At 36.4% G+C, this 18,890-nt stretch overlaps 1 non-coding gene across 1 annotated transcript; it reads right to left on the bottom strand.

The window, feature by feature from the left end:
* Window positions 1-18,312: 18,312 nt before the first annotated feature.
* On the bottom strand, window positions 18,313-18,419 carry LOC113700260 (small nucleolar RNA R71). Its single transcript, XR_003450603.1, has one exon. It is a non-coding gene; the product is annotated as a small nucleolar RNA R71 (small nucleolar RNA).
* Window positions 18,420-18,890: the final 471 nt, after the last annotated feature.

Below are 18,890 nucleotides of genomic sequence, written 5' to 3'. Positions count from 1 at the left end.
CTAAGTTTTTTCATGCTAGTGTCCAGGGAAAGAGGAGAAAAAATAGGATAACTGATCTTCAAAGAGAGAATGGAACCTGGACACAAAATGAAGAGGAGTTGAGTGCTGAGATTGCTAAGTACTATAAGGATTTGTTCAAGACATCAAATGTAGGTGACTTGGAGGACATTCTTGATGGTATACCTCATACTATATCCAAGAGTCTGAATGCTAGCCTGACTAAACCAGTTAATGAGGAGGAGATCAAAGCGGCTCTCTTCTCCATGAATCCAGATAAAGCCCCTGGAATTGATAGAATGCCTTCCCTCTTTCTTCAGAAATTCTGGAACACCACAAAGGCTGATCTGATTAATTCCATCCGAACTTTCTTCCACACTGGCCATCTCATCAAATCTGTTAACCATACAGTTATCTCCGTCATTCCCAAAGTCATGAATCCCACCTCTCTTAAACATTATAGGCCTATTAGTCTGTGTACTACAGTGTATAAGATAATAGCTAAAATCCTTGCAAAAAGGCTTAAACAAGTCCTCCATCTATGTATCAGTTATAACCAGTCTGCATTCATTCCAGGGAGACAAATTCTAGATAATATTATGGTCTCCCATGAGTTTTTACACTATCTAAAAAGCAAAAGGCTCGGGAAAGATGGGTTTATGGTTGTTAAACTGGATATGTTAAAAGCTTATGACAGGGTTGAATGGAGGTTCTTGGAGGCAGTGATGAAGAAGATGGGTTTCAATGACAGATGGAGGCAGTGGATTATGGAGTGCATGTCAACAATGTCCTATTCCTTCACTATCAATGGGGAGATCAGAGAATATGTGCTTCCTCAGAGGGGAATTAGACAAGGTGATCTACTATCACCCTATCTATTTCTCTTGTGTTCAGAAGGATTCTCTAATCTTCTTCATAAAGCCACGGTGGAAAAAAGAATTGAAGGAATGAAAATCAGTCGACAAGGGCCTAGCATTACACACTTGTTTTTTGCAGACGACTCTTTGATCTTTTGCAAGACTGATCCTCGGAATGCAGCAGAGCTTAGAAGAATTCTCAAGTGTATGAGATGGGCACAGGTCAACTGATTAATATGGAAAAGTCCTCAGTGTTCTTCAGTAGAAATGTGGAGCAAGATATGGTGATGGCAACCACCCAGGCATTGGGAGATATTCAGTTGGTGACACAAGGGAAATATCTAGGACTCCAATAGTGGTTATTAGAACCAAACACCAGCTATTTGGGTATATCAGAGACAACATTCAACAAAGACTGAAAAAGTAGAAAAAATAAATTGTTGAGTACTGCGGGGAAAGAGGTTATGCTTAAATCAGTGGCTTTGGTAATGCCAAAGTATACTATGTCTTGTTTCAAACTCCCCAAGAAACTGTGCAAGGAAATAAACTCCACCATGGCTAACTACTGGTGGGGCGAGGCAAATGGGAAAAATAAAATGCACTGGACTTCGTGGAGCAATATCTCCCTAGACAGAAAATCTGGAGGACTAGGGTTCAAGAACTTGGGAAGCAAGTTTGGAGAATGATCATGCAACCAAACTTGTTGGTCAGCAAGGTACTAAGGGCTAAATATCATCCTAAGGATTCGATTTTCAAGTGTAAGGTACGAGATAATGCCTCATGGATCTGGAAGGGATTGATAGTAGCGAGAAACCTGGTGGAAAAAGGAGTTAGAAGAAGGATAGGATATGGGAAAAGTACCAAGATATGGGAGGATAGCTGGTTACCAAGAAACTAGGAAGGGAAAGTAACCTCATGCAAGCCACAGGGGTGCATAATACACAAGGTTGCGGACCTGATAAACCAAGGGAGGTGGAACAAACAACTAATCTTCAGGTATTTCAACAGCAAGAAGGCAGAGAGGATACTGAGTATTCCCATTAGCCTAGCTGAGAGAGATGATAGTAATTTTTGGATCCATGGCGCGGATGGCAACTACTCTATTAGTTCAGCTTATAGGCTGCTATTGCAAGACAGGAAGAAAAGTAGGAAGGCAGATAAGGATGATGCTAGCACTAGCTGGAGCAATAAATGCCAAAGGAATTGGGGACACCTGTGGAAGCTAAATGTTAAGCAGAAGGTGAAGATCTTCTTGTGGAAGTGTCTTAACCAGGCATTACCAGTTCGACAACTCATCATTACAAGAACCAAGCAAGGTGATCCAATGTGCAGATTATATGGAGAGGAAGGTGAAACAATTGAACATGCATTGCTTAATTGCTGGTATGTCAAACAAGTGTGGAGGATAGCCCCAATCCAATAGGAAGGAATGATGGATCAGCAGGGATGCTTCAGGAAATGGTGGACCAACATTGCAGAAGCAAAATCAAGAAGTGAAGGAAATGAGCATCTATCCTTAACTGCTAATATTCTCTGGCAAATCTGGAAGAGCAGGAATGAGAAAGAGTTCAATGGGAAACAACATCCTACAATTAGGACAATACAGAAAGCTCAGGAGGAATGGCTGGAATTCATGGAAGCTTCAGTAAAGGCAGCAAGAATGAGTACAGCAGAAACAGGTACTCAGTGACACTTCCACAGCAAGAGGACACGACTGGAGACACAATGAGATTGAGACTTGCTACAAAAAAGCTGCATAACAGCCCCAAGCTAGGAATAGGGACTACAATATCACTGAACAACCAGGATCAGGTGCGAGGCTGGGCATTGCACGAAAGAAGTACAGGCTGTCAGCTCCTAGATGATATAGCAGTAGTCAAGCTTCTGATGAGTAAAGCTGCAATGCAGGAATGGGAGAAGATTAAGATCCAGATGGTTAGTAAGCAAGCTCTCAAGCTTATTCTAAACAATAAAACTCAAGACATGCGTGTGGCTATCTTGTTGGAGGATATCTATCATCCGAAGTCTTAGTTTCGCATGTGCTCCTTTTGTTATGTTAGTAAAGATTCTAATCATCTTAGTGACAAGATTAGTGTTTATACGTTAGGCATATTGATAGATGAGGAACTCTAATTTCCTCAGTGCCATGATGCACTGATTATTTAGCATCTTCGAGCCTTTGCTCGACAATGTAAAATTACATTTCATATATAAAATTACTTATCGTTTCAGAAAAAAAAATGACTTGCATATATTTTTAAAATGTCCCGTTAATAAATTTAATTTTTCGAAACTCGTTTAGTAAGAAATAACGAATACGTGTTTGGAGGCAATATTCAATCTGAGAGTACAGTGACCTTGGAGATTTGAGAACTCATGCGTTAGTTTTAAAATAGATATTTTTATGATTAATTACCCTAGTATTGGTTAATTATATTATCGTTACAAGAATTTCTTAGAAATTGCCTTTATCACGTGTGAGTCAGAAGTTCGCATTTTCACGCGCATGACTAATTGGAGGTCTTTAAGAAATTTATTCTAAACTACTAAGAGTGAATAATTATAATATTAAAGGAAGTACATTAGAGGTTTAATGCACACATGAAACAAACCCGAGAGAAAACGGACACCAAACGCACGCGTGCGCGCACTATTAAGAGTTGACTTTTGGCCGAACACCTATACCTACTATTACATTCTTTCACTCCAAGTTTTAGCACACAAAACCTCTCTTTTCTCTCTCATCTTGGCCAGCCATAACAGCAAGAAAAGAAGGAAGAAAAGCTCTCCATCATCTTGCATTATTCTTGCTCCAAATCATCTCCAACTTTGCAACTAACTACAAAACCACTTGGAGATTCACTTGAGCTGGGAAGGAAGCATCATCTCACGGTTTTTCTTGGGCTTTAGAGGTGCAAAATTTCTGATTTTTCTCCAAAGTGTAGGAGGTAATCATCCGATCACTTAATCTTAACTTTAGTGAGATTATTTTTGCTAGGAAGCTTGTAGCTTCATGGTTATTGTTGTGGTTTGAGTTTAAATGTTGGAGTGGGCTCTATGAAATCCCACAATGGATATATTGGACTGATGTGGTGATAATAAATGTTGTTTGAGGTAATTATATGTTAAACAAGATGATATTTGGGTAGAAAAGTGAAAAGGAAACCGATGGAAGTTGATGTTAGGTATGAACGAATCTGTCCTATTTTTGTAGTGGTTTGATTTCAAATTTTTTATGCTCAATTGACTTTGAAACAGATGTATATATGTTGTGTGTAGTGTGTATAAAGTTTCTACAAAAAATCATTTGGATTGGTTGGATAAAAATTGAATTTTGGCAAGAACAAAATCTGAAAAAGTGTAACAGTGGTCCTCTGGCAGTGTTCTTTGAACGAATATATCTCTCTGTCTGGACATCAGAATTGAGTGCCGTCAGCGGCATTCAAAACTAGGCATCCGTAGTTTTCTAACGGTGTAACATGCACCTTCTAATTCAAAGTGTGTCATCTGTAGTGACTGATCAAAATCGGCTGCCTTGTTCTGTCAGTCCAAACGAGAGGAATTGGTTGCATAAAAATTGAATTTTGCCAAGAACAAAATCTGGAAAATGTGTAACAGTGGTCCTCTGGCAGTGTTCTTTGAACGAACATATCTCTCTATCTGGACATCGGAACTGAGTGCTATCAGTGGCATTCAAAACTAGACATCTGTAATTTTCTAACGGTATATCATGCACATTCTAATTCGAAGTGAATCATCTGTAGTGACTGATCAAAGTTGGCTGCCCTGTTCTGTCAGGCCAAACGAGAGGAAGTTAGAAACTACAATTTGTGGCTCTGTTTTCTCTTCTTTACAAACTAAATTTCAAAACGATTTGTTCAGATAAAATGTAGCTTTTTGAATCTAGTTTTTAACGCCATCAACCATTCTCAATTCCAAGTTGTATTGAATAAGATATGGTGCAATTTGTAAACTGCAGCAAATCTAGAAAACCCTCTTTTCATGCTGACCGATTGGTTTGGTTGTTTGTGAGAGGTTTTATTTTGAGATTTTGATGTCAATCAACTAACAATTGCTTATGAAATATTTCTTGGATCTTGATTTCACAAATGACCCAAAAATTGGACTGATTTCATGATACAAAGTGTTTAAAAAGATAAGAGAAGTTTGAGTTAGCAGATTTGTTTTGAAAATTTCACAAACTTCAATTGTCTTGTTAACTGCCTTCCCACGTGAGTTTTTGTGTGAAATTTGGTAGAGATATAGTTCATATATGGAAGATCTAGTGTACCAAATTTGGTGTATTTTCAATGCCAATTCGATGGCCAAATACTATTTCAAAGATAGCCTTTCAAATCTGAAAAATGTTCAATTAGTCCTCATTTTTAACTAACTTTGAGTTGCTATATCTGGACGCTCAAAACTCCGATTCTAGTTCCGCTTATTGTATTTTAAACCTTGGTTGGAATTCTAGTTGAGTTACAAATTAGAGGCTATTTCACTTTCTGTGAATTTTTCCAAATTTTCAAAATTTGCCAAAAAATAATACTAAAACTATCCTGTGTGCCTATAGTTAGCCAGTTTGAGATAAAATTTGAATGTCTTTCATTTAGAATCTTGGAAGAGTGTCTTCTAGTTACTTTTAGTACTTTGAATCAAGTTTCCAATGGTGCCAAGTTTTCTAATTTTAGACCTACTGAGTACAAGATCTGATTTTTCTAAATTTGATGCGCAAAACTGAAATTTGCCGATTTCTTAGAAAATGAAATTTTGAGAACTCGTTATTCTTTCTTGATATTAATTGATCGCTTTAAACTCAATTTCATGAAAGAAATCAATTTTTCTTGTGTTATTAAACCATCACTTTTGAACTTCGATTTTTGAGAAAAATAGGTTCTCTTTTGAGACTTTGATTTAATCTAAACAAGTGGATATTCTTTCTTGTGTGTTACGTGGTAGTGGGTTTACGTGAGTGATGTATGGTCACTATTTCTTCAGGTGCTCAAGTGAGTCTTGAAGAGAATCCCGGAGGGAACAACTAAAGATTTTATTCGCTCAATTACTTTTGAATTGGTGAGTGTCAAGTGCATGACTTGCTATGTTTACTTGATTTATTTGCTTATATATGTGAATATCACTTGGTGAGATAAGTGTGTACTTTATCGCACTCGCTCTCTTTTACTCAAACTTTACTTGCATTAAACTTGATTTTCAAAGTCGATTGGAGTGAATCTCGTCGGCAAAATATACTCATTTACGTGTGCATGTCGTGTCATCATACGTGTCGTGTTGTCGAGTGGAATGAACCTCCTCGACTTATGGGGACGCCCAAATCTCATTGGCCAATTTTGCGACTTGAGCCGGCATGGGCTTGGTCAAGAAGTTTGATGAACCATGGGATTATTACAAAATCAACTTGATCTTTTGAGATCTTGTTCGGCATACTCGTGGAGTATCGCCCTTTTCGTGTGTGTTTTTAAAAACTAAACTTGATCTCTTGAGATCTTGTTCGGTATACTCGTATAGCATCGCCCTTTTCGTGCGTGTTTGGTTATGGATCCGAGAGGGTGGAATGGTGGATGGAGGAAGTATTACGTGAAGTTTCTACGGACTTAATCTCTGCCCGGATGACGGAGTGTCATCACGAGGGGGTATCAGATCGAGCTTTGGCGAAACAAGTGGAAATTAGCTCCTGAGAGCTCCCGTATCCTTAACAAGTGTGTTATATTATCAATTGTGAATTACTTGAACTTTCTAACTTTAATTCCTGTACATATGTTATTGTTACTTGTTACTTGAACTATGTGTTCGCATGTGCATGTTTTTTTTTCTTGGCCTCACGAGCATTCGTTCACCCCGTTAGATTTGTTTTCCTTAACAGGACCGGATGGAAAGATTTTGGAGAAAAGCCGACTAGATTACTCTTTTGATTAGTACCTTGGTTATAATTGTTTGGTCAACTTATAACGGTTGTATTTTGGGACTTGATACACTGTTGAATTTGGGATTTTGAATGTATTTGTCTAGGCGACTTTTGAAAGTTGTATATTTTGGGAATGAGATGTACTTTTGGTATCTTGTAATATAAGATTGAATATTTATGTATGGAAATGAGTTCATACTTTTATTCCGACTTTCATTGTTAGTATTAGACTTCATGTTTGAATCGAAATTGTCTCGAGTCCTGACGAGAGTTGGGTAGACGTCCCGCAGATACCCTTGGGTTCGCCCTTGGTAGAAGTGGGGGCGTCACACTTCCTTTATCAATAGCCTTGTTCTCAAGGCTGGAAATTTGGAAACTGATGACTAATAACTGATGCATCTTCCTAGGAAGCCTTACAACTATCCATATGAGTCCACTTGATCAAATATTGTATTATTAGTTGATCATTTCTGAGGATAACCCTTCTTTTAAGAACTGCCTCTGGTTCTGATATGCAATGATCCTACATGTCAAACTCCAATATGGTAGGGGTGATGTTCTGATCTGGTCCAATCTTGTTCTTGAGCAGGGATACATGAAAAACTGGATGTATCTTGGCTCCTTCAGGTAGCCTGAGTCTGTATGAAACCTGTCCAACCTTCTCTAAAACTTCAAAGGGACCATAATACTTGGCTACTAGTTTTAAACTCCTTCTAATGGTTAGGGATTGCTGTCTATAAGGTTGCAGCTTAAGGAACACATAATCCCCAATTGCTAAGGTCCTTTCAGTTCTGTTCTTGTTGGCAAAATAAGTCATTCTCTGTTGTGCCTTCTGCAAATGTTCTTTAATGGACTAAGAAACTCTAATCCTCTCCTGCACCAAATCCTTTGCACCTGGTATGATAGTATCTTGGTAAGGTCCCAAGGGTAAGTATGATGGTTTATATCCATAGAGTCAAATAGTGTGGTCTATAACCCTAAATGGAATGTAGTGTTGTACCACAGCTCTGCTAGGGACAGCCACTTGTACTAATGAGTAGGGTGTTCACTGGTCATACATCTCAAAAAATTTTCCAAACATTGATTAAGTCTCTCTGATTGTCTGTCTATTTGTGGATGATAGGAAGAGCTTAGGTGCAAATCTACCCCCATCAATCTAAATAGCTCCTGCCAAAACTTGCTAGTGAAAACTTTATCTCTATCACTTACTATGGACACTGGCAGCCCATGTAATTTGTATATATTGTCCAGAAAAAACTGTGCAACCTGTGTGGCTGAAAAAGGATGCTTGAGTACCAAAAAATGTACATATTTTGTGAAACAATCTATGACAACAAGGATGGTATCGTATCCCTGAGAGGCAGGCAACTTCTCAATGAAATCTATAGTGAGATGAGACCATGCTTTATAAGGAATAGATAGAACCTGCAGCAGACCTGGATAAGGTACATTTTCATGTTTGCATCTCTAGCACACATCACAAGAACTAACAAACTTGATCACATCTTGCTTCATCCCTTCCCAATAGAACAAGGCTTTCAGTTTTTTATTTGTTCCCTTTGGCCTGAATGTCCTCCTACAGCAGTGTCATGTATTGCCTTAAGTAAGGAATTTATGATGTTATTGGCTGATCCCACTACCAATTTCCCTTTGTATTTGAGCATACCATTTATGACATGATAATCATCCCTAGTTGAGTCCAGTAGACACTGGCCCATTACAGATTGGCAATGCTCATCCCCCTCATAACTTCTGCATAACTTATCCATCCATTTTGGTTTAACTGGAGAGATTGCTAGTAGAGAATTCTCCTGTTGGTCTTCCTTGTCATTGAGCATTTTTCTGGATAGAGCATCAACAGCAGTATTATCACTTACTTTCTTGTATTGGATTTCGTAGTCCAGACCCAACAACTTAGTCAACCTCTTATGTTGTAGTGGAGTGGTCAGGTTTTGCTCTAACAAGAACTTCAGGGACTAGTGATCAGTCCTAATAATGAAATGATGTCCTACTAAATAATGCCTCCATTTGGTCATGGCTAACACCAAGGCCATTAATTCTTTCTCATAGACAGATAAACCCAAATTCTTAGTTGATAGGGCTTTGCTGAGATAAGCTATTAGATAAGAGTCCTGCTGCAAAACTGTGTCTATACCTCCATTACTGGCATCTATTTCAATTACGAATGGTTTTGTCAAAATATGGTAGTTTGAGAACTAAGGAAGTGCACATGATTTGTTTCAATTGTTGAAAGGCAGAATCTACTTGTTCATTCCAATAAAAACTTTCTTTCTTAAACAGCTCTGTCAATGGTCTACATATGACACCATAATGCCTGATGAATCTCCTGTAGTACCCAGTAAGGCCTAGAAATCCTCTAAGGCCTTAACTGAGTTTGGTGTAGGCCAATTTAACACATCATTTATCTTTCCATCTTCCATGCTCACTCCTTCTGAGGAGATTATATGCTCCAGATATTCAATTCTTTGCTGAGCAAAAGAACATTTAGACAACTTGGCATATAGCTGATTTTCCCTCAGTACTTTCAACACCACTTCCAAATGTTGCACATGTTGATTCAGATCCTTGTTATAGACCAATATGTCATCAAAAAATATTAACACAAATTTGCGTAAGTAGGGCTAAAAAACTTGGTTCATTAAGGCCTGAAAGGTGGCTGGTGCATTTGTCAGTCCAAATGGCATCACCAAAAGTTCATAATGTCCTTCATGAGTTTGAAAAGCAGTTTTGTGTACATCTTGGGCTTTAACTCTAACTTGATGATATCTGACTCTCAGATCAAATTTGGAGTGGTATTTAGACCCACATAACTCAGCTATCAGCTCCTCAATGTTAGGGATTGGGTACTTGCCTTTAATAGTTAGTTGGTTTAAGTGTCTATAATCAACACAAAAACGCCAGGTTCCATCCTTCTTTTAACTAGCAACACAGGTGAAGCATAGGAGCTATTACTGTGCTTAATGATTCCACTGTCCAGCATTTCCATAACTTGTCTTTCTATTTCAGATTTTTGAGAATGAGGGTACCTGTAAGGCTTGATTTTGAAAGCTTGAGCATCTGGCTTAACAGGTATGGAATGATCCAGACTTCTCTCAGGGGTAAGACTGTGGGAGTAGCAAACACATCCTTGTACCTGTCCAATAACTCCTTCACCTCTGCTGGTGTTTCAGTATCTGGACCTCCTCCTTGGGGCTCTGGTGATATGTTGTAGCAACTGTGCTTGTAATTAATGTAGTCCCTCAAATCCTTGTTTCTCAGTAGATTGAGCTCTGCTTCAGCTACACATCCTTGCAGGATTAATTCTTCTGCTTCACTATGAATGACTGTGTGCAGCTTGTGGAAATTAAAGGTGATAGGACTATAATGAGTCATCCAATCCACTCCTAGAATTAGGTCCCACACTCCAAGATCCATGATCCTCATATCAAAGTAGAATTTATAGTTGTTAGTGGACCATAGTACCTTGGGTCTCTTGGTGCATCCAGTCACACTTGAGCTATCTCCAATGACTACTATGAAAGGATTGGTGACTGCCTATGGTAAATCCAAACTTTTGGCCAAATGATGACTGATGTAGGTATCTGAACTGCCTGTGTCCACCAAAATATATATAAGAACTCCTTTGATTTCCCCCTTGAGAGTGATTGTGTTCCTTTTCAACACCTCAGTTAGTGCATGTAGTGAAACATCCATTAGTTCCCCAGGGTTGCCTGTTTTTTCATCTTGTTTTCCTACAGCATCCAGAAACTCCCCCTCATCTTTCTCATCAGCTACCATCAGATTCAGCTGTCTGTTCTTGCACTGGTGTCCTATCCCAAAACATTCCCCACACTTGAAGCACAGTCCATTATTCTTTTGAAATTGAATTTCTTGTGGAGATATTTTCCTAGTTGGTGTGGCTGAATTACTTTCACCTTTAAATGCATTGGATTGGGGAATTTTATAGGCATTGGGAACAACAGTAGTACTCTTGTATAGGCCAAACTTAGGGTCAACAGGTGATTTTGCTATCAGTTTAGCAGACTTATGTTGTAATTTCAAGGCTTCCTCCTATAGTCGATCTAATTCCATGGCATCAGATACTTTGCTCGGCTTCAACATCTTTACCATGGTCTTAATTTCATCCCGTAATCCACTAACAAAACTTGAAACAAATTATGATTCAGAGAGGTGAGGATTCTTTACCAACATTAATGATTTCAGCTCCTCGAACTTCTCTTGGTAGTCCTCCACAGTTCCCAATTGTTGTAGTTTATTGAAATCCTCTACCATATCATGAATGCCCTTCTCTGCAAATCTCTCGCAGAGCATAACAGAAAATTGCTGCCATGATATCTCTGAAAATTCCACCTTGATGCCTTGATATCATACATTCGCTTTGCTGTCAAGAAACATTGTGACTACATCCATTTGCTGCTCCGGCAGAACTTGGTAAGTGATGAAGTACTTCTGGCATTTGCGAAGCCAGATGCGAGGATTTTCCCCAACAAATAGTGGTAGTTCAATCCTTGGTGGATTTGGTAAAAATACCTTGGGAGATTTAGCTCCGGAGCACTGATTGATGCCAGGTTTTGGTTGAAGTTTGGTGTACGGTGGTGGTATGGGCAAGATGGGGGTTTTTTCTGGCTACTTGACTCCTCTCTTTCCCAATTCTTCTCTGGGGCCACAAGTTGGATTAAGGCATTAAGTTTCTGGTCCATTCTTGAGATCATTGCTCTCATCTCTTGATTGGAAATCTCCATTTCTTCCCGCAGTTGTTGTTGAATATCTTGCTGATTCTGCTGGAGAAAAATAATCGATAGCAAAGCTTCTTGCAAGCGAACTTCCTGCTTTTTCAATTGATCTTGTACATTCTTGAAACGGGTATCTTCTGCCATTGGAACTAGCTGGAATAGTCCAAGGATCACTGTTGTGATACCAATTGTCAGGAATTCAAGCAGAATTCCTAAGATTTAACTGCAAGGGAGTAGTTGAATGAGAAGAACAAGACAATGGAGATGAAAAGGGAGGGGGAAGATAAGAATAAGAAAGAGAGGGAGCGAGAGGGAAATGAGAATCAATTCTGTTATGAATCAACTTGCTCATCTTTTACAACTTAGCTCATTATATAAGAGTGAGCTAAACAATCACTAGTAGTTTATTCTGGAAACTAACTAACTTGCTGACAAAAAAAAAAAAACTAACTTGCTGACCTCACCAATCCTAACAACCTTCTAACAGACTAACAGAAACTGCTACTTATTGCCTAATTGCAAATTAGTCCTCAAGTCCTGACACAAATTATTAAATAGTTCACTAGTTATGGCATGTAAGTCAAAAAATAAGAACCTAATAGTTTGGGAACGAAGCTGAAAGACAACCATGAACCATGTCTACCAATCCCACACATCTATCCCTAGCTCGTCCTCAAGACTACTAAACTCCTCTTTAAAAAAAAAATTAATTAATTAACGTGGGTGAGCAATCAACATAACACAGTAAGTAGACCGAATGTTCAACCACCAATTTGAACACGTTACTTATAATATAAATTTCACATACAATCATACACAAGCATGCAAATACATATTCCAATATGAAAATCCAATTGCAATTAATAAATAAGAGGCAATTAAATATACAACTCTTGCAAATACATTCTAGTGCCACGAACCCTCCATTAGCAACCATGTTACATGTCAACACTTGGTGATATCCAACCTAACGTTAACCCTTAAGAGTGTCCAATATTTTCCCTGTACTCCCGTCTGGTGGGTCTAATGATTTACAGGTACTCATCTTTGGAGGGTCCAATGAGTTCTAAGTAATCTCCTTTGATGGATGGAAACTATTCTCCATCAACAGTACTGAGTTAAACTATAAGCCAGTCTAATTTACTGGTTAAAAATTCTAGTACAAGCACATCATGCACACAATCAAAGGAACTTGCCACCTATAATTTAGACAATTAAAACACCGACATACATATGCTCAAATTGAATCAAAATACCAATTTTGGCAAAAATTACAAGTTGAATGCAATATTTACAAAAATAGAGGAGAATAAGAACTACTTACATTTCCGTATAAATCCAAGCTGCAATTAATAAATATTCATTGCCTCGGCTGTCCTCCTCACTTATGGCGACACCTATACCATTATTACACTATTCTTAGGCTCAAATCCTTGCTGTATAAAATATATTCCCAGAATAAACATTTAATTCTAAATGAATTGTCAGGACACAAATAAAACTAATCTTGAATGATGATGTCCTAATATCCAAACTCAATTACTAATTGTCCAAAATTCCTTCCTAAGGTATCGCTTTGGCCAAGATGGCAGCTAGTGTGTGCACAATTTATTGATAAATCTAATTGCATTTATTACCCAATTGCACTTTGTTTCATTTTTGCCTTAATATGCAGTTCAACCGATTTAAACATCTAAGTTGCTGTTTATATTGCATGCAATCACAGAACGTTGCCACCTCACTATGACTTGTCCCACAAAACCAAATGAATGGACGATTATAAGTCCCAAGTATTATTCATGATCTGTATGCATGCATGTGCATGGAGCCTAATTTCCAAATTCCAACTTACTAATATTCAACAGGTTAAAGTCCATGAGTTATTATTCTAAGAAATAGAGCAGGCATGGAAACTAATTCCAAGAATGCATCAGTGCTCATGCATTCTGTCTAATGCCAAAAGTCACCAGATTAACAAGACACACACACCGTGAACTAGTATTTTGTCAAATTCGTTCATGAAAATTTGATAACCTACTTTCTTTCGTTGTAATTAATCCTTACAATACATCAAACAAATTTATGCATACCATAAATCCATTAGTAAAGTTGTTTCTGAGAATCCTAACTGTAATAAGTTCTTTAACTAACAAATCAACAAAGAAAGCTTACAAAAAAAAATTAATAAAGAAAGGATCAGATATTGCTTGGTAAATTTGCCAATCTAGTAAACACCTCACTGATAAATCCCTCTCCAGAACTTTACCTTAATTTTTTCTCCCTTCTCAAAGGCTCAGAGGCTAGTTGATCGAATAGGAGAACATAGAAAAGAATAGGATAGGACTAGTTAGTTTTGATTGAGATATTGATGTCTAAAATACTAGGATGGTGGTTACTATGACCAAATTTGAATAAATTGCTCCCGAGTTTCTCTAGCTCAATTACTTAATAGTTATACCATAAGACTTATAGCTCTAGGCCAAAATTTAGTTTACTATTTAATTAAGTCCTATAATGTGATGTTCAAATTTTGGGAATTTACACAAGGTTTTACTACTTATTCTTCTATGTGCAGGACAACTTATAATGCGTATACTTATGTTATGGAATTTCATAAACGAGTGCTGGCTCATGCTTATTTTCTCATTATTATTATACGTGCTTCAAAGTTATACTTGACTAAAACTTATGACAGAATGGTCTCAACTAAGAAATAAGATGAATATCTCTTCAATATGGTACGATAGCATATGATGTATGGACCTATGGAAGGAAGAATTCTACCAATATCTGTATAGAAGGTGAAGCAGTAGAGAATCCAAAATAGTGGGTTAAAAAACATTCCACAGCGATGTTTCTTAGCCAACATACAGAAAAAAAAATGATCGAAGAAAACTTACTTAATACGGAGTCAATAAAGATTTACCTTGAAAAAGTAAGGTATGTTAATGTCATTGATACCGCCTTTTAGTTTATTCTTTTTTATCATGAACATTTGTGTAGTGATCACCAACAAGAAAGAAGGTATGATTGCTAGTAACTTTTATAATAAGAGGAATAAGAAATTTAGGAGGATGACTAATGTTTTAAAAGGTAAAGGCATTCGGCAAGACATTTTATGTCCACCAAATAGGGTGAAGTCTCGAGGAGTCTCACAAAATTTATTTTTTAAATATATTAAAAATAAAATATACAATAATATTACAAAATTACAATGTTCATACATATATGGCACATGTGTTTGTATATATATGTATGCATGTATATATATATTAGTTACTAATAAACACAAAAAATTGATAAAATTACAAAAATATCATTGTTGTCTAATAATTAAAATCATAACATACTCTAACCGATACATTAACCATCTAAAATCATGTTAGTAGAATCAAAGGAAAAAATTATAGGAAACAAAGTCATGGATTCTTTTATTTTGTAATTTTTCCAAATTATTTTCAAAGAGAAAATAAGTGGAATAATTCTTCAAAATTATTAAACAATAATAAGGATTCTAAAGATAGAAAGATAAATTAGTAAAATTAAAGTTTTAAATTTAAAAAAATAATAAAAATACAAAAGTGCCCCTAAATATCCTATATGCCTGGGCTTTTGCCCTAAAACAATACGCTCAACAACACTAGCACCCCATTCAAACACCTCAGGGTATTTGGAGCTCATTTCACCTCTGGGCGAGCCCCATGACTCGCTCCAAAAACACCTTTTAAAACAATGAAGATGACTCTATATAAGTCTGTAGTTTTGGCAAGAAGTAGAGATGAAAAGAAATGGACTTTATATGTGAGAACATATATGGGGACATTTAATTCCCCAACAAACAAACTAATTTTCATTGCGGTTGTTTTTTCTTGTAGAGTATCATTTGCCTATAAACTTAATTAAATCCTATATATGGTGACAATTCAAAAAATAAACACTCCAATATACTAAAAATTGAGATGAAAATTGTTGATTACCTACAATTCCAAATCCCATTCCAATTCCGTGATCATCAAAAACACTAATATCAACACTAGTAAAATGTGCTTATACTAAAAATGTATAATTGTAACTTCTACTTTGCATTGGATTGTGCTTAAAAACATGAAAAAAGAAAAGAAAAATAGAATAGTCCAACTATATCTATCAATGAAATTTTAATTGTTAGAATGTACAGTCAGAAAAAAAAAACCTTACATGGTGGATCACGTACATTACATTTTTTACAAAATCGCAATAAAAAGAATACAAAGAATTCATGTTACATGTACGATTATTTTTCTAGCTTTACTATATTGCTTTGTTTATAAAAAGGAAAAAAAAACTATTGTGATCTATATGTAACAAATACGAATATTCAGTAGTTTTGGTAAAAGATGATAGTATCAATATTTGATAGTTAGAGTTGAAATATAAATCAAAAAATATTTGGTTCGTAGCTCCAAACTCAATTGTAACAGATAAGTTAACTATATTGGAATCCTTTTTGTCTCTTTCTATTTAATAAAATTTTTAAAATTAACTGTCTAAAGAAAATAATTAACCAAAAAAACTATACTATGGCATTCATGATAAAAAAAATTCCACAAAAATATTATCAATATCCAAAGAATAATATCTTTTACGATATTGTAATCACATACAAAGCACATGATTTATTACTAATAAATATCAAAAGTTGAAATCGAACTCAATAAGTGATAGGGCGTATTTGTATTACATTTATATGTATAAGTTGTTAGTTAACTATATTATTTGAAGTCTATTTTGAATAGAAGCTACTTGGTTTTGCACTTGTATTGTTCTAATAGGTGAAAAAGTCAATTGAAGAGAAAATGGACCAAAAACAGGGCGTGGAGAAGCAATGGAAGAACAAAGCATGAAGAGAAAAAGGTTTGATCGGATTGACAAGTCTCAGTATTTTGGCAATAACTTGAGCTACACAAATCAGATTGAGATGATTCTTAATTTAGTTTGAAGCTTAAAGAATGCTCTAAGACATCAAAGTTTGGTTCTCACGTTTTCATAGTCAAGCATATCTCAGTATCCAGACCTCTAAATGACATGATTCTTGAGGTGTTGGAAAGCTTATTCAAAGAGATACAACTTTCATGTTTTGAGCAAGAACTGATTCGGCCTCTTTTTTGGAGATTTTTGGCCTTAAAATGGATCTGTGTGCGGATCCGAAGCGATCTGTCTGCGGATCTTCAATAGCTTGTGCCGATGTTCACGCCGGAGTTTTTCTGGTCAAGTCATTCGATGGAACACTGGAGGCTGAGTTTAGGCTAGTGTTTGCACCGGTGTTCATCTAGAAAATGCACGAAATTGTTGTTTTTTAGCTCCAATAAGCCCAATCCTACCCCGTTTCAGATACTACTTAAGAAACTATAAATAGGGACCATTTAGGACGTTTTTCAGGGGTGTAAAACATTAGTCTAGGTTAGTTTTAATATATTTCCGTAGTTTATTCTTGAGAGATCAAGATCAAACGGAGGCAAATAAAGGAGCCCACAATGAAAAGATTGGAGCAAGCAACTGAGAAGTTTTCTTACTCTTTTTCTTATCTTTGTAGCAACCCTTTGAATTCTTGGTTTTAATTTCCAAATCATGTTGAACTAAATTGTTTCTAGGGTAAGGGTTTTTATGAAGGAATTTAATTAATTTTTTTAGTTTAATTTCTTGCTTTTTTCCTATGATTTATCTATCTTGATTTTAATTACATGTTTATGCTTGGCCACCATAGACATGCTCTTAAGGTTTATATTGAATTGAGAAAGGGGATGCAGCCATGCACTAAATAGATAAACATACTTAACCTAATCACGAGAGTAGGTTAGAATTTGTATGACATGCTTGTATCACCAAGGTTTTTAAAGGATTTAATTGAATACTTGCAATCTCGAGAGAGATGTAGGATTTAATTAGGCACACTTTAGATGTATCGAGAGATAATCTAAAATACAATTGTGTGATGCATTCATAATTTGTTAAGAAATTAACTAGATAATTTATTCAAATTCTGGATTAAAACGTGAAACCCTAGACTCGCGTCTGTTGTTTTCTCACAACTACTCTATTTGAACTTAATTATTCCTTTATTGTTTAGTTAGCAAAAAGCCACTCCTTGAATTTAAATTTTGTTATTTTAGAATAATTAAAGTAGAAAATTGACTTGTCCATATGAGTTCAACCCTAAAATATTCCAGGTAAATTATTACTACGATCGACCCTGTGCGTTTGCATAAAATCATCGATCAAGTTTTTGACACCGTTGCTGAGGACGACAGTTAATTTGCATACTTTAGTTATTATTTGTACATACTCTTAATCTTTTGTTTGTATTTTCTTTGTTATTTTGTAGGCATCTATCTCCTTGGAGTTCAATAAATCAAAAAATTCAAACAAGTTCGAGTTGGCAATAGATACTAGAAATAATGTAGGATTTCGTTTGAGACACATCCAATGCCCAATAATTACAGGACCTCCTTATTGCATTCGGCTTAGTGAAGAGGCCAGAAATTATGAGTTAAAGACCATTCACTTTACCATGTTTCCATTTTTTCATGGTCTTTCTAATGATATTCCTCTCTCCTTTATTCGTGAATTCTATTAGGTGGTACAAACTTTTCCTTTGCATGGAATTACCAAGGATGATCTTCAAATGAGGTGCTTCCCTTATTGCAAATTCAACAACCATGAATTCACCAGAGGGGTCTTTGAGAACATGGAAAGATGTTTATAATTTTTCAAGACAAAGCACTATTCACCTCAGAAGACACTTGATTTCAGGAATAAGAGTTGCACCTTTGCTTAAATGGAAGGGGAGCCAATTCATGAAGCCTGGGAGCGGTTCAAGCTATTAGTTGCTCAATGTCCTCATCATCAATATCCTTTGGCATTGCAAGTATAATTATTTTATGACGGCTTGACATTTACAACACAAAATATGGTGGACATTGGAGATAAAACCCCCGAAAAATCGATTGCAATATATGAGTTGCTCTCTAGCACAACAAAAGACAGTTCGGGGTAGAATAGTATTTGTTCATAAGATGAGTACGTTAGCGGAATTGGGTTCACAAGTTACTGAGTTGAGTCATCAAGTACAAGTGTTATCACATTGTATAACTCAACCACAAGACCCATATTCATATGGAGCTTATGGTGTCTAGGAAGGTCATGACTCTAGCGCATATAGTTTTGGATGGAACAATCACCCTAATCTCTCATGGAAGGCTCAAAGAGTTGGACTTGCTAGACCACTAGAGTTTTTCAATCAGCAATAGGGACCTCAAGGTCAACCTCTACCTACACAAGAAAGAAATCCCAGTATGGAAGAGATAATGCTGCAGTATATGT

This window comes from Coffea arabica, chromosome 7c, assembly GCF_036785885.1.
Source record: "Coffea arabica cultivar ET-39 chromosome 7c, Coffea Arabica ET-39 HiFi, whole genome shotgun sequence".
Classification (NCBI taxonomy): domain Eukaryota; kingdom Viridiplantae; phylum Streptophyta; class Magnoliopsida; order Gentianales; family Rubiaceae; genus Coffea; species Coffea arabica.
This window is presented reverse-complemented; position numbering and strand designations above follow the sequence as displayed.